General features: G+C 41.7%; 1 protein-coding gene across 3 annotated transcripts in view; it reads right to left on the bottom strand.

Annotated features, from left to right (window-relative positions):
- The window catches only part of HNRNPF (heterogeneous nuclear ribonucleoprotein F), a 118,574-nt gene that overhangs the window by 22,572 nt on the left and 71,961 nt on the right, over nucleotides 1-24,041 (bottom strand). The window contains exon 7 of one of the 3 annotated variants that reach the window (XR_013763445.1): nucleotides 17,686-17,731. The gene's annotated coding sequence lies outside the window, so the exon portion shown is untranslated. Of the gene's footprint in view, nucleotides 1-1,928; nucleotides 2,751-17,685; nucleotides 17,732-24,041 lie in introns of those variants that run through there. The other 2 variants (XR_013763446.1, XR_013763447.1) reach the window with 2 other exon arrangements.

Below are 24,041 nucleotides of genomic sequence, written 5' to 3'. Positions count from 1 at the left end.
ATGACCAATGGTTGTCAAGGACTTGCCCAATTCTAGTGGGTGGGCCAAAAGAGTCCTCTTGACTCACATGTGATTTTTTGGGAAAGATTTCAATGAATTTATCTTCTTCTAGTTGGTCAGCTTTACTGATGTGGCCTTCTATTTACAACTTGGAAATAGTCTAAGCACTTGCATTTCTGTGTAGATGCTTTTAAACTTCAGCTCAATTCATTAGTGATTCACTTGACATCTTAAAGAAAGTGGAGCTCCAAGAATAAAATGGTAGTATGTGAGGCCTTCTGGTTTCTGGTTCTGCATGTAAAGAGCTTGGAAGCTGTCCTTCAGCAAGTGAGTGGACAAATAAACTGTGGTACATGCAGATGATGAAATAGTTAGAAATAAGCTAAGAAGTCATGAAAAGAAGGAAACATATGCATATTATTAAGTGAAAGAAACCAATATGAAAAGGCTACATATTGTATGATTCAATTCTATGACATTCAAGGAAAGACAAAAATACAGAGACAGTAAAAATATTAGCAATTGCCAGAGGTGGGGAAAAAGAGCACAGATTCTTAGGAAAGTGAAAGTGCTATGTATACTAATATAGTATAGTGATTTGGATAGATAGATAGATATAGATATATAAATCAATTGTAACAAATAGTCTTGTGGAGGAAGTAACAAATTTATCCTCTGCATGTGCAAATATATTGCAAATCTCTGTACTTTCTGCTTAATTTTACTATGAACCTAAAACTATTCTAGGGGTTGGGTGTGAAGCTCAGTAGTAGAGTGCTTGCAAAACTCTAGGTTTAATCGCCAGCACCACATGAAAAATAATCATCTTTTTAAAAATGGTAATAAACATTGGCTTCCAGAGCACATCAAGAAAAGGACTCAAGGGCTCCTTAGTAGCTATTTCATTAAAAGCCCTGGCCTGGGCCTGGGGATATAACTCAGTCGATAGAGTGCTTGCCTTATATGCTCAAGACCCTGGGTTCAATCCTCAGAACCACAGGAAAAAAAAAGAAAAAAAAAAGAAAAAGAAAGAAAAGCCCAGCCCTCATCACAGCTCAAAGACTTGAGAGTCTTCTGAGCCAGTCAGAGCTGTTGGGTGATTGGTGCACGTGGGTCTTTATATCCTCCCAGCCCTGTTTATGCTTCCATTTTCCATTCCAAGACTCACATCTTCATGCTCCAGTGTTCTCTAAGAGTGCTGAAATGCCACACTTCACTCAATTCTGTCTTTGGGGTTCCTTTATCTACTTGTTTTGCCCTCATTCATTTCAATAATTACTTCTCCAATTCTCCACCAGTTGGGTGTCCTACAAATCAATTCCATTCTGACAGTATTTCAGATCCTACAGGACAAGGGCTTGGGATTTCAGGAATGCCTCCATGCCTAATGTCAAGCATGTGTCCTGGGTGTCCTCAAGGTACACAGCTTCCCTGCCATCTCTAGTTGCACTAGTTTCCCAGCACCACCAACCTGGAAACTCCCCAGACCCACAGCTTAGGGATTTTTATGGAGGTTTCATTATGTACTATGACTGATAAAATCACTTATCATTGATGATTAATGTGATCTCCAGGCCCTCTTCTTTCCCTGAAAGTTCCTACCCTCTAATCATAAGATTGGTTCCTCTGGTGACCAGTCCCATCCTAATGATCTCAAGAGACCCACCAAGCACAGACATGCACTACTTCACCTAGCTACTCCCATATACTCTAAATCATCTCTAGATTACTTATAATACCTCATACAATGTAAATGTTAAGTAAATAGTTGTGATACTACATTGTTTATGGAATAATAACAAGAAAAAAGTCTGTACATGTTTATTACAGATGCAGTTTTTAAAATTTTTTTCTATCTGTGATTGGTAAACCAAAATTATATCATGAGGGGGCTAGGGTTGTGGCTCAGTGGTAGAGCTCTTGCCTAGCATATGTGAGGCACTGGGTTCAATTCTCAGCACTGCATATAAATAACAAAATAAAGGTCCATCAAAGACTAAAAAAATATTTTTAAAAATGAAATAAAATAACGAGCCAGGCGTGATGGCACACACCTGTAATCCCAGTGGCTTGGGAGGCTGAGGGAGGAGGATTTCAAGTTCAAAGCCAGACTCAGCAAAAGTGAGGCACTAAGCAACTCAGTGAAACTGTCTATAAATAAAAATACAAAATTGGGCTGGGAACATGGCTCAGTGGTCCCAAGTGCCCCTGACTTCAATCCCTGGTTCCCAAAAAATAAAATAAAATAAAGGTTAAAAAAAGAATGCTTTTAAAAAGATTATATCATGAGGTTTGAAGAGTCAACTATGTCCCTAAGTCACAGAAAAGAGTGACTCAATCTTTTCCCAGTTGCTGCTCTGGAGCACATCATTTCCTAGTTGAGTTCTTCCATCTCTGAGCTTGGTCAGGTAGTGTTTTGTTTCCTCCACAGTCACAAATCTCTGGTTTGCAGCAGTGATGGTTTCATTTGGTGGCATCATTTGATGAATGCCTTATCCTGCTTTTTTAGATCCTTGTGGAAACATCTTGCAGTAATCCTCTGACTCATCTGTGTTTCCTTCAGTTGCTAGGTATGCAGTGTCTTCAGAGAAATCCTTTGCTGATTCCTTTCCCCTAACTCAATCTATGAAGGACAGTTTTTCCTGAACCGGGTTTTCACAGGATGTTTGCCAGGAGCAATCCAGGGCTGTTTCCTAGGCTCATGTAGACTTTGCTGTGATTGAAGCTTTGTACATTGTAAATTTCCTTACCTTTAAAGAATAAATGAGATACTTTGTACATGAAAAGTTATAAAGGTAAGACAAAGAGCTCTAAAAGATTGTTCAAATTATGCACATGTACAATTAGGTCACAATGAATCCCACTATTATATATAATTATAATGTACCAATAAAAACCATTTTAAAAAACAAGGGTCAGAAACTGGGGGCAGTGGCACACACCTGTAATCTCAGAGGCTCGGGAGGCTGAGCCAGGAAGATCACAAGTTCAAAGCCAGCCTCAGTCACTCAGTGAGGCCCTAAGCAACTCCACAAGACCATCTCTAAATAAAACACAAAAAGGGGCTGAGGATGTAATTTAATAGTTAAGTGCCCCTGGGTTCAATCCTTGGTATGGTAAAAAAAATTTGGGCCAATGGGGGAAACATTAATAAAAATATCTTTGCAGGGGGGAAAAGTAAAAAATATAAAAAATAAGTCTAAAATGTAAGGACTCAGGCCATGTATGGTGATGCATGCCTGTAACCCTAGTATTAAGAGGCTGAGGCAGGAGAATTTCAAGTTTGAAACCAGTCTCAGCGACTTAGCAAAGCCCTGAGCAGCTTAGTCAGACTCTGTCTCAAAATAAAAAATAAAAAGGGGGGAGGAGAAAATTAACAGAATGAGACAAACATCATTACCCTATGTACGTGTGATTACACAAATGATGCGACTCTACTTAGTGTACAACCAGAGAAACAACAGTTGTGCTCTATTTGTGTACAATGAATCAAAATAGATTTAAAAAAAGATAAACTTTCTGTTGAAGTGGAAAAAATAAAAAAGGGGCGGGGGCTGGGGAAGTAGCTCAATGGTTAAGCAGTCCAGTTCAAAAAAGAATAATAAAAATAAAAAATAAGGACTCAGCATATGAAGCAAGGCATACTATTACCTCAGACGACCTGTGTGTGCCTGAGTTTACATCTCAAGGGTGCAAACTGATGACCTTGGAGATGAACATTATTCCCCCAACCCTAGGGCTTCCCTCTTATCCTCAACTGTAATCGTTTCCTTACTTTCATTTGTAGTTTTCCAACACTTGTGCTGTATTTTGAAAGAATGCACCTGCTGGCTCTGCATGCTCTTTACCATTCTCTATACATGATCTCGTACCTGTCTCCTCTTTGGTACTTCAACCTCAGTCATGTAGTCAGTCTCTTCAGACAAGCCTTTGTGATGTTGTCTTCCTAACACTAAACCTGGAAATAACCAAGACCCAAACCACTTGGTGCTTCCTGAACAGCAAAAAGTTTCCCTCACCTTACCACCCTGGTATGGTAATCAAACGTTAAGTGAGGTCCTAGAAATAATAGGCATGATGACATCCTTTACCTTTAATTAGCTTCACATTTTTTAATTGCACAACATTAAAAAGATGACCTGCTGATCTGTTTATCCAGCCCACAGGGTAGAAAAATCTCTAAAATCTAAAAGTGTAGTTCAGAGGTTAATTTTGCACAGGCAAAATGTACAAAATATTAATAGAATGTTATATTAATAAAAATGTCCTAGAATTCATATACTTTTCAGGGTGATTGGAGGGCCTGGGGCTGTGTCAATGTCCTTGCTGTCTCTCCCCTGGGAACAATCTTATAAAATAGTTCTGAATCAAACCCCAGAAGGGATGATTTCTCTCCTTCATTCTTCTACTGCTGGTTACTGTAATCATTTAACCAGGCCACTCAGTCTTGTCATCATTGGATGGTTTCTGCTTTTTGGCCATGCTTGCCAAAAGATTCATTTTAAACTAAAAGCCAAAAATTATATCTTCAACAAATGATGGTCTCACAGCCAGGATTGTAAGGACAGAATTGGATACTCAGCAAATGATGCCATAAGAAATTCATAGTAGGAAAAAAATGAGATTGTTGAAATTCTCTATTTAAAAAAAAAAAAAAAAAGGAAAGAAAGAAGTTGATGGTAGTCCAGACACCATGGCATGTGTCTATAGTCCCAGCTACTTTGGAAGCTGAGGCAGGGGGATTGCCTGGAACCCAGAAGTTTGAGGCCAGTCTAGGCTATGTAGCAATCCCCATTTCAAAATAAATAGAAAGAAAAGAAACTGATGGTGCACAGGCTTCTTCATGCCAACGAACATGTCCCACAAGAGTTGACTGGGGACCTGAGTGAGGGCTTCTAGGACTCTTGGGGTAGAATAGAAGCATGTACAATACCATGACTCCATAGCTGGTGGGCATGGACTCAATTTGGGGAGGTGAGCTTTTGCAGTGGGCATTAGCACCATGTTGCCCTCAGCATGAGGTAAACCAAGTCACACATCTTCAGGAAATGTGCCCTCACACTGACTTAGAAACTCCATGAATTAACATGATGTGGCTTCCATGTGCATGTTTTGGTGGTGATGAAAACACACTGACTTGGTAATAGCTAAATGAGCCTGCTGGCCCAGCCCCTACCCCATAAGTGAGATGCCTGGGGAGGTAGGGGATGCCTGAGCAGATGCAGGGCAGCCCAGCTCCACCAGGGACACCTCTGCAGACTCATCTTCTGCTTCAGGCCTGATTTTCAGCAGAGAATCCTTACATTTTGAAGCAATCCCTGTCATGGTCAGCCAGGACAAAACTGTTCCTTTGCTCAGAGAAAAACAGGAGAAGTTTGAGAGCCAGGCTAAAAACCAGAGAGGCAGCCCCTACAAGCAGCTGGGATCCTAGCTGAGCATGTGGGGCCTGAGGACTCTTGAATTCATATCCCAGCTTTATCACAAGTTGGCTGTGACTGCTCTGCATTTCCATTTTGCCTTTGTATAGAGTAATGATAAAAGAGCCTCCCCTGGACTTGTTGTGAATTTTAAATGAGTTACTATGTGCAAGGAGCTTCAGACATCACCCATCATGACTGTGCTGTGGTCCCTTCTTTTCACTGTTGATGGAGACCTGAAGGAAGATGGTTCCTTTGAGCTTTAGTGACCTATCTGGAGGTGAACTGAGATAAGTAAGTGCTTCATCAAGGGCCACTGATTGATGACATGGAAGCAACTCATGAAAGCATCTCAGAATGTTTCTATAGCCAAAGCAACTCACCTGCCAAGCCTAATGTCAAGAGGGCAGGAAGTCCACACCCATCACTATGATGCCATGTGGCTAAATGCTACTACTGCAGGAGAGTAAAGTATCCAGAGCAATCACTCACCCTCTTCCCTAAAGCTAAATGCTACAGCACATGCTTATTAGTAGTATTTCTTCAGTTGGAGTGTTGTCTATGTAGGCGTGCCTTGAGCCAGTGGACAATTTTAGATATGATGGTCAGAGAGGATAAAGTCCTCAGACAAGAATGACCTTGTCGCATTAGAATAGCATGGGGTCAGTGTAACCAGAGCAGGGAAGTAGCGGAAGATAGTGGGAGGGGCCCACAGATCAGTGACACACTGTGATTGATGTAAAATGTGCAGAGAAAACTAGGCATGGTGGTACATGCCTATAATCCCAGAGACTTGGGAAACTGAAGCAGGAGGATTGCAAGTTCAAAGCCAACCTCAGCAACTTAGCGAGACCCTCAGCAATTTGGTGAATACCTGTCTCAAAATAAAAAGGTCTAGAGTGTGGTTCAGTGGTTAAGCACCCAGGTTCAATCCCAGTACCAAAAAATAAATAAATAAAGTAAAATGTGCAGAGTCCACTGGGAAACAGAAGGATCAGAAGGGCAGCAGAAGGATCCTTTCTTAGGCTCTCTCATTAGTTTAGATGCCAGAATGAGGATCAGAGTAGGAGCAATGAAGATGGTGGATAGGACTTGACATGCATTAAAATAGGAAATGGGACAGAAACAGGCTAGGTGTCCAGGTGAGCCTGGTCTTTTTATTGGAATGTGGAATGCCCATGGAGGACCATGTTCCTTAAGGCATGATCATCAGTAACTCTTGCTTTGAACGTGCTCAATTTGAGAAGGTTGTAAGACACCCAAGCATGGATGTGCATGAGACCGCTGCTACTTGAGTCTTGCATTCACAAAAATGGACTAGAGATAGGGGTTTGTAGAGTCAGCACAGATGAAATTTAAAGCCATAGTCCTCATAACTTCATTTAAGGAGGATGAAAAGATTAAAGAGGAAAAGTCCAAAGGCAGGGTCTATGGCACTGCCACTGCTGAAGGTAGATAAAGTGAATGGAAGTCCATTAAAAAATGACCAGAACGGGCTGGGGAGATAGCTCAGATGGTAGAGTGCTTGCCTTGCAAGCACAAGGCCCTGAGTTTGATCCCCAGTACCGCAAAAAAAAAAAAAAAAAAAAAAAAGACCAGGGAATATCACTTCAAGCTAAGCAGGGAAAGGGCTTCAAAGGACAAGGGAGAGTGAGGTCAGATGGAAAGCTGGAAGATGTGGGTGTGAGATGGTTGACCTATGTATTTGGAGGCAGTACAGTGACTAATAACCCTGAGGTCTTAAGCCACATGGGTGTTTGAGGTGGGATACAGTCATGTCATAAAGGATGGCATATCATAAAGGATGCTTCCAGCATAAAGGATTGGAAAATCTAACCAACATGGTTTAAACAATGGGATATGATCTCCAAAGTCCAGAAATCTTTTAACCACACAAGCAGGGCTCCTGGTGGGCTTCTCCTCATAGTATGGATGGTACAGCAGCTTCATACATAACTTACAAAGGAGGACATTCTTCCTGATTCACACACACACACACACACACACACACACACACACACACACACACACACACACCACTCTTTCTCCCTTGCTCCAATCCAGCTGGTCAGAATTGGGCCAAACTGTCAATCTGACCCAACCCTAATCCCTGACAAAAGGAAAGGTTCTCAGAAGACCCTGCTCTCTGTGAAGTTGGCTCAGAGCACCCAAAGAATGGCATTACTTAGAGGAAAAAAGGATTGATTTGGGGGAAAGAAAAAACTTTGTTTTCAGAAATAAGGAGTGAAGGAAAGAAAGAGAGGAACTGAAGGAAGCATGAAAGAGGAAGGGGCAATGTGGGAGACCAAAGTCACTAACCAACATGGGCAGGGGCGGGATGATTAAAGCCCCTCAGTCCCTCACCTGTTCCTTTGGTACCTTGGGCCACGATCTCCCTGTATGAGACGCCTTCCTGCAGGAAAAGCAGCACAACTCTGTTCACTATGGGTACACACGTTCTGGGCAGGGCTGTGAAGGGCGGCGCAAGTAAGAGCTTTGTGACGCACCTTGAACGGAGCCTCTGATTTGCTGTTTGGGTGGGGGCGGAGCTGAGGGAGGCAGGAGGAGCGAGACTGAGACCCCTCTGGATCTTGGGATCCTGGGATGGGAACTTCGAGTCTACGGCTCAGGTAAAGGCCCCTTCTGGGTCTGGCAAAGAGATACTTATGTCCCTTACCATTCTGTGTGGACATCACAGAGAGCAAAAAGGCTGTAGAAAACAGAAACAGAGGCTTCAAATACACTCCATAGGTAATGTCATTGATGCCCAGGTTGTGCCACCCATTGGCCACTTTTATTTATTAATTTTTTTTTAAATATTTGTAGATGGACTCAGTACCTTTATTTAGTTTTTTGTTCATTTGTTTTTGCTTTTGTTTTGTTTTTAATGTGGTCCTGGGAATCGAACTCAGTGCCTCACGCGTGCGCTCAATCACAGAGCCACAATCCCAGCCCCATTGGCCACTTCTGAGCTGCCATCCCTACCTAAGCCCTGCAAAGAAATGTACTCTCTAAAACACACGAACAAGATGGAAATGGGGGAGGGTGGACGCTGAATGACAGGTGACAATGAAGGAAGTAGGAGTATCCTGGCCCAGCCAACAACCCCGACTCTAGAGCCTACAACATACACCAGGATGTCTGCAATGAAAAGACATGAAAAGGCTTAGGCCGGATGGTGAGGCTGCCCATGAGGTAGGGGTTGGGACTCAGAGCTGCATGACAAGATCACAGGTGCTAGTGGCCCTCTGCCTGAAAATCTGAAGCCTGGTTCTACTTGTCAGGAGGGTTTTGAACATATAAATTTGGGAGGCATTTTTTTCTGGAGAGTAATTTCTATAGGAGGTGGGGTAACCGAACAACACATGGAGCTAAATAGCAAAAATTTTAAATGTTTCAAACCTTGTCAGACAGTGAAGAAAAGTTCCAAAAATTAAACCCCATATTTGAGGAACTAAGGCACAAAACACATGATTAAAAAAAAAAATCTCTTCAAAGAAGTGTCTGGGCTTAAAGATTTGCTAATATTAGTAGAAAATCTTCTAATTTAGAAATCTAAAAGAATTTAAAGAATATACTAGAAAGCTATTTATCTATGGACCAATTGCAAGATTTTATAAGGAATTTTACAGACCAATATCTTAGAGGTTAAAAGGCACCCCTCCCCACTACTAAAGCTAAGCAAAGGCACAAAGCTGAATTCCATCCAGTTCAGAAGGAAAACACTGGCCTGCAGAAGATGCTGGAGCAGTTAAAACAGGAAGCCCCAAGCCAGCAGGAGAAGGTGAGAACTCACAGAAGTTTTCTTCCAGAAGCTTTGCCTTACAGAGTAAATGATGAAAGATTACAAACAGTTGCAGTGGGGAGCATAAATTTGACCTGAACAGAGAGAGAAGATAAAACATCCCAAGAGACAGAGGACAGATGTCACCAGACAAAAATCTTTCTTATTGGGGTTGAAAAAGGAGGTGAGTAGTTCCAATGCTGTGTGAGTCATGACACATTGTAGAGGCACAAGCAAGACTAAAGAATGTATACAAGATCTTATTGAGAACCTTTATGACCTCCATCAACTAAAGTTTGGGGTTCTGCAACAGAAGCAGAATGCACATCTATATGTGATAGCTACATGTGAAACATGAATCTTCACATGCCCATTCTCACAGCTCCATCCATGGGCCTCTACAAAGACCTCCTCATGCTTACACTCCTGTTACTTTCTTGGGCTGCTGTAACAAATTACTAAAAACTTAGTGACATAAAAGAACAGATTTCTTTTTCTCTCACACAGTTCTGGAGGCCAGGAAAATCAAAGGAAGGTTTGAAATCAAGGAAACCAAGTTGTCATCAGGGCTGATCTCACTAAAGAGGCTCTAGGGCTAAATCTGTGCCTTGCTTCCTTCAGCTTATGGTGTCAGCTTGTTTGAATTCAGCTTGACATGACTGCATCATCTCAAGTCTTAACCACCATGCCTGATTATCAGTGGTTGGTTGTCCCTGCAAAGCTTCCCAGCATAATATAAATAGATAAAACTAAGATGGGGTATAGCTCAGTGGTAATTTGCCTAACATCCCTGGGTTGAATCTCCAGCACTACAAAAAAGAAAGAAAGAAAATAACCATTAGAGTGGTATGTGGAGCTTTACAACAGGATCCTGGCACTAGGAATGTGCCTAACTCTTCTATATTAATCTAAGATAAACAAGGTCCATTCTGACTTGGATTCTGAAGTCATTTTAGTCCTAACCAAGGACCACATTTCTGTTAGTAAATCCCAAGTGCACTCTGTGCAATCCTGACTCTGCCTGCCTTTTTGTGTTTTGTGGCTCTTTGGGGCCTGTTCTCATACATAGTACCAAGTTGTTCTAGAACATGCCAGCATCCTTGGATTTGTGCCTACATGACCCCCATGACCTCTTCTATGCCCATCTCATCTCCCTCTGTCACTCTCTTATAAGGACATTCATGATAACATTTAGGGCCCACACATCCAGGATGATCTCATTTGAAAAATGCTGAATCTCAAGTGCAGAGACACTTTTTCCAAATAAAGGCACTGTTATGATTTAGATGGAAGGTGTCCCCCAAAAGCTCACATGCAAAACAATGCAAGAAGGTTCAGAGGAGAAGTGATTGGGTTGTGAGAGTCTTAACTCACTCAAGGAATTAATCCCCTGATAGGGATTGACTGAATGGTAACTGGAGGCAGGAAGTGTGTGACTGGACAAGGTGGGAACTGGGGCATAACTTTGGGGTATATATTTGTGTATGGCAAGGCAAGACTTTCTCTCTCTGCTTTCTGATCATCATTTGAGCTGGTTTCCTCTGCCACACTCTTCCACCATGATGTCCTGCCTCACTTTAAGCCACAAGGAATGGAGTCTGTTGTCTATGGATTGAAACCTCTGAAACTGTGAGCCCTTAAAAAACCCTTTCCTTCTCTACAGTTATTCTGGTCGGGTCCTTTTAGACATAGCAAATAAAAAGCTGACTAAAACAGGCACATTCACAGGTTCCAGGATTAGGACAAGGATATATCTGGAGTGGATGCAATTTCCAGCCTACCATACCTCCCAGTCCTCCTAAATTTCTGATCTTCAGCTAAGGAACTAACCCCTGTCCATGAGTTAACATAGTGTCTAATCTTAGTCCACTTTTCACACACAGTGAATGACTAGGTGCACTGCCAGAATTTCTGCCCTTTGGAGGGATTTTCCCTCACCACTGTTCTTCAGGGCTTCCTCATGTGGAGCTATGGCACTATTTTTGATGTACACTCACCTTACAAGTCAACCCATTCAAGCTTGGTCCCTTTCCTCCCACTCATGTCAAGACCCCTTGCACAACCCCAGTTCTGATCTGAATGAGAGAGGAGCCCTAATCAACATTAGTGGGTGACGCAGGTCCTGGACCCTCTACTGTGCAGTTTATGTGTGTCATCTGGCCCTCTCATGCTGAGAACTGGGATGAACACTACCATTAACTATGGTGTGCTTAAGTCCAATGACCTCATGTCTTGCTGGGTCTAATAGAACCCAGCTCAAGACAGGTGGCTCTGGCTGCAAAGTCACTTGATGTTTCTTGGTGGGTACTCTGTCCCCATCAGAGTTCAGGAGTACTTAAGGGGCTGTTTTGTTTGGGGGGATTTGGATGGCATATATCTATAATTCTCTGTTATAGATGGTATGACCTTGATCCAGAACCCTATGGGTTTACATTGTGATAACTCACAATGGTACTTGCCATAAATTTCAAATAGCAGCTTTTCTTACCACAGATACTGTAAGTACAGTAAATTCCACCAGATTTTATGGTGCAAGGATTTAGAGCTGCTAACATGGCCACAACCTGAACTTACTATAGACCCCTTTCCTGCTCTAGGCCCCAGTCAAAGCCAACAGTCCTTCATGTAGCTCAGAAATGGGCCAGAACAGCATTTCCACCCATGAAATTTGCTATCTTCAAACTCCAGGGAGTTTACCATACATGGTACTTTATCTTATTGGTGGGAGATATAAGATGCAATCATTTACACCAGGCACAGTGGTACACACCTGTAATCCCAGCAACTTGTGAGGCTTAGGCAGGAGAATTGCAAGTTCAAAGCCAATCTCATCAATTTAGTGAGGCCCTGAGCAACTTAACAAGACCCAGTCCCAAAGATTTAAAATTAAAAAAGCAGGCTGGGTATAAGTGCCCCTGGATTTAATCCCTGGTTTAAAAAAAAAAATAGATATAATGCAATCATTTATAGTTTACTTTGGAGGAAAATGTTCAAACATATCCTAAACCACAGGACCCCTAAAATCTCCAGTGATGAGTTTAGCATGGTGGAAGAATATCTAAGATTAATATATGCAAATTAATTGTGTATACATAAAATAACTGAAAATGGATCATCAACCTAAATGTAAAAGCTAAACCACAAAATTTGTATGCCTGGGTTAACAGCTGATCCGGATTAACCTCATGTTTATCCCAGGTATTGATCCTTAGCCAATGCTGTGAAATGTATTAACTAAAGATAAGTGATGGGAGCTGAGGCATAGCTTAGTGGTAGAACATGTGCTTCTCATGCACAATGCCCTAGTTTCAATCACCAGAATCAAAAACAAAGGAAGATAGAAAACAAAACAAACAAAAAAGTAAATAAATAAATGACATCTATAATATCTATAACCATGGGTCCATGAGCTGTTTCAGGGCAGGACTAGGCCATCAACATTGCTGAATAATAATTGAATTTATAATTTGCACGTGGATTTAGTAGGGTCTGGAGGATTTTGAAAGTTAAGGTGGTCACAAAGCTGGAATGTGCCTAGGTGACCAGCTTAATTTTATACGATTGTACTTCCTCACCTCCACCATACACAAAAGTTGGGCTTCTTACTGCTTTTCATTAGCAGTTGCTCACATGTTTTGGGGTGGGGGGAGAGGAGGAATTGGCTATCTTAAAAACTGGGTATAAAAACATGGGTCAGGATGTGTGTTCACCTCAGAAATGTTCTATTTAACAATTGGGTCATGCACATCTGGTGTAGGAACTTTTTTCTACCATAAGTGACACCAATAAATGTTATTTAAAAAAAAAAAGTTGGGCTTCATAGTACCGAGGTGCTACACATACAGTGCACAAGTGGTTCAAGCTCTGAAATCACAGTGCATCCTGTGTGTCTCCATAATGAAAATGCAAAGAAGCCTACACCTGAGGTCCCCAAACTCCCCCATTGCTTTTCCTTCCACTGTTGCTACTATGCCTGAAACAGTGTAAGTATAAACTGTTTGAATCTTAAAGGTCCTTTCAGCAGTAGAACACCTAAGGTGTTTAATGTGTAATTAACATAAATTCTATAAGAATTTATGATGATCTTTGGTTTAGTAAAGATTGATTAAGTAATACACAAAGATTATAATCCACAAATGAAAAATATCAATAAATTAGACTTCATCACAATTAAAATTTTTGTTCTTCACTATTATAGAATGAAAAGAGAAGTCAGAGACTGGGAGAAAATATTAGTAAAATAGATATCCAATAAAGGACTTGAAGTTGGAATACATAAAAAAATTATTATTTATAACTCATTATAAGACAACAAACTTTTTAAAAATTCAAAGAGTAAATTACCAAAAGGCATAAACATGTATTTCGCCAAAGAGGATATTCATTGGCATAACTCATGAAAAGATGTTCAACATCATTAGCTATAGGGAAATACAAATTAAACTCACAAGGAGCTATCACTATACACATACTGGAGTGACTAAAAAAAATAATGTTTAACACAAGCTGAGCACAGTGGTGCAGTGCCTGTAATCCCAGATACTCAGAAGGCTGAGACAGGAGGACTGCAAATTCAAGGCCAGCCTGAGCAACTTAATGAAACACTGTTTCAAAATAAAATAAAAATAAGGTTGGGGAAGGATATAACTTAGAGATGGTGTGCTTGCCTAGCATGGGCAAGGTTCAATCCTCAGTACCACCAACACACATACAAAAGAATATTTATTTTCATTTTATGTTATTTATTACTTTGCTAAGAGATAGTACACAATGTTAAAAGTGAAGATGAAGAGCCAGGTACAGTGGCAAGCCTGTAATCCTAGCTACTTAAGCAGCTCAGGCAAGAGGATCACAGGCCCACAACTCTGTCTCAAAGTTAAAAAGAAAAAAATCCTGGAAATGCAACTCAGTGGTAGAATGCCCCTGGGATTGGGGTATATCCCAAGCGGGAGAGGGGTAATAATGTGGCGCAAAATAATGCAGAGAAACTAAATCACACATCGCCGGTAGTAATGTAAAATAGTACAGCCACCCTTGAAACAGTTGGTAATTTCTTATAAAATTACTTACCATACAACCCAGCAATCACACATATCAAGAAAAGTGATATCATAAATGTTCATAGAGGTATTATTAATAATTGCCATAGAGCTAGGGTCATGGCTCAGTGGTAGAGCACTTGTCTAGCATGTGTGAGGCACTAAGTTCAAGTCTCAGCATCACATATAAATAATAAAATAAAGGTCCATCAACATCTAAAAAAATTATTTTATTAAAATAAAATAATTGCCTTAACCAGGGGAAAACTCAAATGGATGAATGTTTAAACAAACTTTGGCACACTCTATATCATGTAATATTTGGCAATAAAAAGGAACAGACTGTTAATATGTTCAACAACTTAGATGGATCTCAAGCAAATTATACTAAGTGAAAAGTCAATCATGCCAGACACAGTGTGGCTCATGCCTGTAATTCCAACAGCTCAAGAGTCTGAGGCAGGAGGATCTCAAATTCAAGGCCAGCCTCAGCAACTTAGCAAGGCCCTAAACAACTTAAAGAGATGCTGTCTCTAAACAAAATACATAAAAGAGCTGGGGATGTGGCTCAGTGGTTGAGTGACCCTGGGTTCAATCCAGAACATCCCCCCACAAAAATGAGTTTTATTTGTAATAGTTAAGAACTGAAAACAATCTAAATGTTCATCAACAGATGAATTGATAAATTATGATATATTCAAATAATAGAATACTATTTCAGAATAAGGAGAGATATCAACAAAGATCTCAAAACAATTATACTGGTAGAAAGAAACCAGACAACAGAATATATGCTATAGGACTGGGGATATAGGTCAATTGGTAGAGTGCTTGCCTTGCAAGCACAAGGCCCTGAGTTCAATCCCCAGTACCACAAAAAAAAAAAAAAAAAAAAAAAAAAAAAGAGTATATGCTATATGGCTCACTCTATATAAAAGTCTAGAAAAAATCAGGCTGGGACTGTAGCTCAGTGTCAGAGTGCTTGCCTAGCATATATGAGGCACTGGATTTGATCTTTAGCACCACATAAATATAAATAAATAAAGGCATTCTGTCCACCTACAACTACAAAAAAAATTTTTTTTAAAGTCTAGAAAATGCAAACTAATCAGACAGAAAGCGGATTAATGGCTGCCTGGTATTGGCACTTGGGAGTGGGCCAGCAGGAAAGGAAGAAATGGATTACAAAAAAACTAGAGAACTTTAGGGACTGGGAATGTAGCTCAGTGGGAGAGGGCATACAGAGGGCCCTGGGTTTGATCCACAGCACCACCAAAAAAAAAAAAAAAAAAAAGGTTTGGGGTTAATTTTCCTGATTATGGTGATTTCATGGTCATATACACCTGTCAAAACTCCTCAAACTTTGTTTTACATTGTTTTTTTGTTCGTTTTTATTTGATTTGATGATGCTGGAGAATTGAATCTAGTGTCTTGCACAGGCTAGGCAAGCATTCTATCACTGAACTACTCCCCTAGTCCAAATTTTACAATTTAAATATAGTCAGTTGCAGGGCTATGAATGTAGCTCAGTGGCAGAGCACACACAAGGCTCTGGGTTCAAATCTCAGCACATATCTCCAAAAATATATATAGGCAGTTTATTGTTTGGCAAATATTCCTCAGTATTGACTAATGTGGGAACCCACAGAATTTGTCTCCATTCCTCCAAAGTGCACATACCTTACCAAGTCTTCAAACATAATTTCCATGTTTCTTTATCTTCTATACCAATTAACCAATTTTGTCAATATAATGGGTGAATGGGATGGTCTATAAGAATGTTGCCACATCCAACTTTATGTTCTGCCTCCTCTCATCTTGTCCCAGCACCCTTGGGACTCACACACACACAATTGTGAGTTGGTCACCATGGCTGAGACCTGTAACTTTTTCAGAATTTGGTCCCTTTCCTTTCTTACCATACCCATCACTTCCCCCGTCAAGTGGAGTCAAGTCTTGATTCAAGCTTTTGTGACCAGGAGGGGAGGTGGGGGCTGTTCCCAAGAGGCAGTTGTTGCCTTGTAAGTCAGAGGTGGCATCACACCTTTTTGAGGTGCAGAAGAGGCATTCCTGGGAATCTAAGGGCTTCAGACTCTCTATTTAACCCTCAGGGAACCTCACTAAGGGTTCATCATTTTTTTTTTTTTTTTTTTTCAGCTCTTTTAAGCTTTGGGCCACATCCTCAGCATTTCCAGTCCTCCAACGGCAGGAAATAAAGTCTCTTTAATGCAGCCTGGAAAGCCCAGTGACTTTGACACTTTACCTTCAGTTGGTGATGAGTCATGCTCGCCTTTTTCTCCAATCAACAGTCTCAACAGCATCCATCCAACTTCCAGATCTTATCATTAGTCCTGCCCCAGAATCTTTCAGAAGCCTGAGTTATTACATCCCATCCCAACTCATCAATTGTGAAAGTCCTAATAATTTCACCTACTACAAAATGCCAGGGGATATGACCCCTCAGTGGTGGTGGCCAGCTGGAGGTGCAGCTCTAGAATCCCATTTTAGAGTCCGCTTCCTCTACCCTCCCTGGACCCAAGTGCCTTAGATTTGGTTCCCTGAGAAATAGCACACACTTGCCATGTGCAGCAGAAAGTTTACTGGGGATTATTCTCAGAAATAGCACCTATGGATAATAAGGGGAACTGGTTGGGCAGAAGCAGTGTTGAGTTGGGATGCACTTCCTTTCACCTCACAGGGAGCTCTGGAGCTTGGCTTATTGGTCAAAGACATCCTGCCTGGAGGCAAAAAACACCTATATTACCAAATCAGTGCCAGGTTTCCAAGAGAGGGGACTTGACCTTAGGGCAAGGACAATTTCTGGAAAAGACTCTACCATTAGCACCCATTGTTCCCAATAGCTGCAGGACTAAATGCATGTGTCCTGAGGGGTTCTTGGCCATGGGTCCCTGCTCCCAATGCCAGTCCTTCCCTGAAGTTTCCCCTGGTGCACAGAAAACAGAGTTCTCTGAAAGTCCCTTCCAGCACTATCATCCTTGCCCCTCTGTGCAGCTCCAGGGCTCCACAAGGGACTGTGTAATGTTGAAAATGGGTGCACTTCCAGTTTTGAATCTCATGAGGACCAGACTGGCAGACAGTACCAAGTAACATGGAGAGGAGAGTGGAAGGACCATCAGGCTGAGCACACTATGGGTTTGAACTGTCCTAGGAAAGCTGGCTACCTGGTACAGACACTAGGTCAGGGAAGCACTTGGAGCTGAGGTGAAATAGGTAGGGAGTAGTAGGGGGAGGTGATGTTAAAGATTGTTGCTGAGGTGCTAGAACAAGGAAGAAGGAGAAAACCATAGGATTTCTATTAGAGGCCAGACATAGCCAGAGCAGTGGGGTGGGGGTGGGCAGATGGTCAAGGGCTTCATAACTGCCAAAAAAAAATAAATAAATAAAATCATGATGCAACCACCAAGTGCAGCCCTCTGGCACTTACCCCTAACCTGCTCCTCACTCCACGGCTCCATCTTCCTGGATTACACCTGAATGGATGGAGACAGAAATCATGCAGTGGTGGCCTAAGCAAAGCCTGGGGTTTATTTACCTTCACTATGGAGACTGGTAATGAATTGGCTTACTGGGATGGACAGAATTAAGACCTAGGGGAGAAAGGCCAGCTCTGTCCATCTCCTACTAGCACTGCCTCTTCCCCCACCACTTGCCCAAGTCCTACCATCAAGTGCAAGGACAATCTGAGTAAGCCTCCAAGTAGATTTTCACCCAGAGCCTTCTAATAAGATCCCAGCTGATCAAAGCTTGTCTTGAGACTCCAAGACCCTCTGTAACAGCCCCATGCCCAGCACACAGGACTCCTGACCTCCAAAATTGCAAAGATTGCTATCTTTGGTGTAAGTAGTCACATAGAATACTAATACACCTTTTTGCTGGGCATGGTGGCACATGCCTGTAATCCCTACAACTTGGGAAGCTAAGACAGGGGATAGAAAGTTTGAGGTCAGACTGGACAACTTATGGAGACCCTGTCTCAAAAAGCAACAACAACAAAAAAGGGCTAGAAATGTAGCCCAGTGGTAGAACACCCCTGAGTTCAATCCCCAGTACCACCAAAAAACAACCAACCAACAAACCAAAAAACCTAACACATAATTTTATTCTGTTTATTAAACTATTTATTTTGCGGTGCTGGGGATTAAACCCAGGGCCTTGTACATTCTAAGCAAACACTATCACTGAGCTACATCCCCAGCCCATCATGTAAGTTTTATTTCTTTATTTAGATACCAGGGATTGAAGCCAGGGGCTCTTGATCACTGAGTAACATCCCCATCCCTTTTTAGTTTTTATTTTGAAACACGTTCTCACTAAGTTGCTTAGGGTCTTGCCAAGCCTTGCTAAGTTGCTGAAGCTGGCTTTGAACTTGCAATTCTCCTGCCTCAGTCTCCTGAGTAACTGGGATTATAGGTGTGTGCCACCACATCCAGCCCATCATGTAATTTTTTTTTTGGTACTAGAGATTAAACCTGGGGCACTTAACCACTTAGTCAGATTCCCCAGCCTTTTCTTTTTTTTTTTTTTTTTTTTTTTTTAATTTTGAGACAGGCACTTGTCAAGTTGCTCAGGGCCTTACTAAATTGCTGAGGCTGATCTTTTTTAAACATTATATATATAATTATTTATTATTTATTATATTATTATATTATTTATTTTTAGCTGTTGGTGGACCTTCATTTACTCATTTATTTATTCATTTATTTACATGTGCTGAGAATCGAACACAGTGTCTCACACATGCTAGGCAAGCACTCTAACACTGAGCTACAACCCCAGCCCTGTGACTGATCTTGAATTCACAATCCTCCCACTTCAGCCTCCCAAATCACTGGGCTTACAGGCATGTGCCACCTTGCACAACCCATCTTGTAAATTTTAATGACTTAGAACTCAAGATAGTTTAGACACACAGACCAAGTTTAGGGAAACCCTCACTCAGGTAAAATGGTACTAAGTTTTAGCAGATATTTTTTTGTTTTTTAAACAGTAATGGGGCTTGAACCCGAGGCCTTGTGCATCTAGGCAAGTGGTCTGCCACTGAGCTACACCCCCAGTCCCTGAGTAGACATTTCTAAACGTGCAGCCACTTGTACCTGGGCTACAGTATTTCTGAAGTAAGTGTAAGTTTCCTTCCCAGGAATTCATGGATCTGGACTAAGACATCCAGAGGAAGTAACCACCTATCATAGAAGATAAAATGTCAAAACCAAGAAAAAAGTGTATACAAAGATCTGGGGAGCAGGACAAAGTAGGCCAAATGGGATGAAATCTTTCCTGAAGAAAGGAAATTGACCTTTGGCTCTGGGGAAGGAAGACATGGAATTTTTGAAGAGGGAGGCAAACAGGAGAAGCACAGCCAAAAAAGTCCCCAGAAGTTGTTACCCTGGTCTATGTCCCTTCTGTACCCACCTCCTCAATCCTCCTTGTGTCCCACAGCTGCCAGCAAGAGAGTCCTAGCTCTGATGCCAAATTGGAACAAGTACCTGGAATCTGTTTGGCAGAATCTGCGCAAACCCTGTGATTCCTGTTATTCACATTTCATTCCAAGGAACAATTCAAATAAAAGACTTAGTCAATTGAGGTGGCACAGCCCTGTTATCCCAGGAGGCTGAGGCAGAGATTGCAAGTTACAGGCCAGACTGGGCAACTTAACAAGACGCTGTCTCAAAAAATAAAAAGGGCTGGAGATGTTGCTCAGTGGGTAAAGTGCCCCTGAGTTTGATCCACAGTACCCTCAAAAAAATGGTTAACAAGGGTTTCAAGTTGGTGGACTAGAGGGTGGCTGCATTTCATGTTGCTCCAGGACTCAGGATTCAAAAGAGGGGATATTGAGAGACTTGGGACCAACTCAAAGCAGCCGGGTGAGTCTCTCCCGTTGGGGAGACATTCCGGATGGGGCGGTAGTCCCAGAACGCAGGGAACTTTGTGAAGTAAAGCTGCCCAACAAGACACCCCTCCCCCGCTGGAGCAGTGAACTCAGACAACTACGAGCATCGTAGAGGAGGCCGCTCAGCACAGCGCTTGGACTCGGAGCAACCACTGGGGCTCTGGGCGGCTGCCCAGAGGAGGAGCTGCAAGGAAAGCTGTTTGGACTCAGAGAAACCACTCCTGAACACTGGGGCCTGCCTGGAAGAGGAGGAGAAGGAGCGTGGTGGGTTGCTTGGACTCGGAGTGACTGCACCAGAGCTACAGGCGGTTGCCAGAGGAAGAGCTGTGCAGCGAGCTGTTTGGACTCAGAGAGATCGCTTCTGAACACCAGGAGCAGCCCGGAGGAGGAGGAGGAGGAGGAGGAGGAGGAGGAGCGCGGCAGGTGGCTTGGACTCGCAGTGACTGCATCAGAGCTCCAGGCAGCTGCTCAGAGGAGGAGGCGATGGTGAGTTGTTTGGACTCAAAGCGACTGCTCCTGAACACCGGGGGGCTACCCGGAGGAGGAGGAGAAACGGGGTGGATCACTTGGACTCGGAGTGACTGCCCACGGCTACGGGCAGTTGACAGGACTCGGAGCGATTGTACAGGGCTCCAGATGGCTGCTCAGAGGAGGGGCCACATAGCCAGGCGATTAGGTGCAGAGCAGGGTCCCAGGACCTAGCAGGCTTCTTGGTGGAAGAGCTGCACAGAGACACGCTTAGGGGTGGAGTGAAGGTTCCAGGACTGCGGGCAGATTCTCTGAGGAGAGGCAGCCTAAGGAGACTCGTGTGCGAAGGGTGAGGCTCCCAGGCCCAGGAGGTAGGTCTGGGCCCCTGGGAACATTGCAGAGGAAGGCAGCCCAGCCCAGGCGGTAGTTGTAGATTGAGGGGAACCTCTAGGAGGGGAACTCACCAGCAAAACCTCCCCACCGGGTAAGTCTTCCCTGCCGAGTGAGGTTTTCCCACAAGGACGGTAAAACCAGAGACACAGGCCCAAACAGGCCTTGCCTCAGCCCGCAGCCTAGTTCCCCTTTGGATGACTATTGGTCAACAAGTGGAGGCACCTCTGCCCACTAGCAGGGAGTACACCCCACCTGAAGGCCACCACCCCTAGAGAGGCAGCTTCCTGGTGGAGTACCGCACTATCAACTTCCTCCAAGACTTCAGCCTACTGAAGGCTAAGAGGGGATATACTAGAAATCTTCAGGGACATTATAAGTCAATAGAGGAAATCTGCAATATCTCAGCGGTCCACTGATACCTGAACAATATGAGAAAACAAGGGAAGAAAATGCCCCAAACAAATCTAGATGTTACATCAATAAAACCCAATGACAGCATGGCAGAAGAAATGACAGAAAAGGAGTTCAGAATGTACATAATTAAAATGATCAAGGAACCAAACGATGACATGAAAGAGCAAATGCAGGCATTGAATGATCGCACCAATCGACAGTTAAAAGAGCAAATACAGGAAGCAAAAGATCATTTCAATAAAGAGAGATATTGAAAAAAAAAAAACAGAAATCCTTGACATGAAGGAAACAATAAACCAAATTAAGAACTCCATAGAAAGCATATCCAATAGGATAGAACACCTGGAAGACAGAACCTCAGACATTGAAGACAAAATATTTAACCTTGAAAACAAAGTTGAACAAACACAGAACATGGTAAGAAATCATGAACAGTATCTACAAGAACTATGGGATATCATGAAAAGGCCAAATTTAAGAATTATTGGGATTGAGGAAGGCTTAGAGAAACAAACCAAAGGAATGAACAATCTAGCCAATGAAATAATATCAGAAAATTTCCCAAATCTGAAGAATGAAATGGAAAATCAAGTTCAAGAGGCTTATAGGACTCCAAATACACAAAATTACAACATACCCACACCAAGGCACATTATAATGAAAATACCTAACATACAAAATAAAGACAGAATTTTTTTTTTTTTTTTGGGTGGTGGGGATCGAACCCAGGGCCTTGTGCTTGCAAGGCAAGCACTCTACCGACCAAGCTATCTCCCCAGCCCCTAAAGACAGAATTTTAAAGGCTGTAAGAGAAAAGAACCAAATTACATTCAGGGGGAAACCAATAAGGATATCAGCAGATTTTTCAATCCTCACCCTAAAAGCTAGAAGGGCCTGGAACAATATTTTTCAAGCCCTGAAAGAAAATAGATTCCAACCAAGAATCTTATACTCAGCAAAACTTACCTTCAAATTTGATGATGAAATAAAATCCTTCCATGATAAACAAAAGCTAAAGGAATTTACAAAAAGAAAGCCGGCATTACAGAACATTCTCAGCAAAATATTCCATGAGGAAGAGATGAAAAACAAAGAAGCAAATCAGCAAAGGGAGGAATTATCCTAAAGGAATTGTCAAATAAAAGAGGAACCAAGTCATGTCAAATAAATAAATAAATAAAATTTAAAAAATGAACCAAATGACCAGGAATACAAATCATATCTCAGTAATAACCCTGAATGTTAATGGCCTGAATTCAACAATCAAAAGACATAGACTGGCAGATTGGATTAAAAAGAAAGATCCAACGATATGTTGCTGCAAGAGACTCACCTCATAGAAAAATATACCCATAGACTAAAGGTGAAAGGATGGGGAAAAACATACCATGCACATGGACTCAGCAAAAAAGCTAGAGTATCCATCCTCATTTCAGATAATGTGGACTTCAAGCCAAAGTTAGAAGGGATAAAGAAGGTCATTTCATACTGCTTAAGGGAAGCATAAATCAGCAAGATATAACAATCATAAACATCTATGCCCCAAACAGTGGCTCATCCATGTATGTCAAACAAATCCTTCTCAATTTCAGAAACCAAATAGACCATAACACAATAATACTAGGTGATTTTAACACGCCTCTCTCACCACTGGGCAGATCTTCAGGACAAAAATTGAACAAAGAAACCATAGATCTCAATAACACAATCAATAATATAGACTTAACAGACATTTATAGAGTATACCATCCAACCAAGAGCGAATACACTTTCTTCTCAGCAGCACATGGATCCTTCTCTAAAATAGACCATATATTATGCCACAAAGCTAATGTTAGCAAATACAAGAAGATAGAGACACTGCCTTGTATTCTATCAGATCATAATGGATTGAAGTTAGAAATAAATGAAAGAGTAAAAAACAGAAACTACTCCAACACCTGGAGATTAAACAATATGCTATTATATGATGAATGGATAACAGAAGATATTAGGAAGGAAATTAAAAAATTCTTAGAGGTAAATGAGAACAAAGAAACATCATATCAAAATCTCTGGGACACTATGAAAGCAGTACTTAGAGGAAAATTTATTTCATGGAGCCCATCTAATAAAAGAAGTAAAACTGAACAAATAAACGACCTAACACTACAGCTCAAAGCCCTAGAAAAAGAAGAACAGACCAGCACCAAAAGTAGTAGAAGACAGGAAATAGTTAAACTCAGAGCTGAAATCAACGAAATTGAAACAAAAGAAACAATACAATAAATTGACAAAATAAATAGTTGGTTCTTTGAAAAAATAAACAAAATTGATAAACCTTTAGCCACACTAACAAAGAGAAGACGAGAGAAAACCCAAATCACTAAAATTCGGAATGAACAAGGAAATATCACAACAGACAGGATTGAAATACAAAACATAATTAGAAGCTATTTTGAAAATCTATACTCCAACAAAATAGAAAATTTCAAAGACATCAACAGGTTTCTAGAGACATATGAATTGCCTAAACTGAACGAGGAGGACATACACAATTTAAATAGACCAATTTCTAGTAATGAAATAGAAGAAGTCATCAAAAGCCTACCAACAAAGAAAAGTCTGGGACCAGATGG

The sequence above is a fragment of the Sciurus vulgaris genome (assembly GCF_902686455.1).
Source record: "Sciurus vulgaris genome assembly, chromosome: 4".
Classification (NCBI taxonomy): Eukaryota; Metazoa; Chordata; class Mammalia; order Rodentia; family Sciuridae; genus Sciurus; species Sciurus vulgaris.
This window is presented reverse-complemented; position numbering and strand designations above follow the sequence as displayed.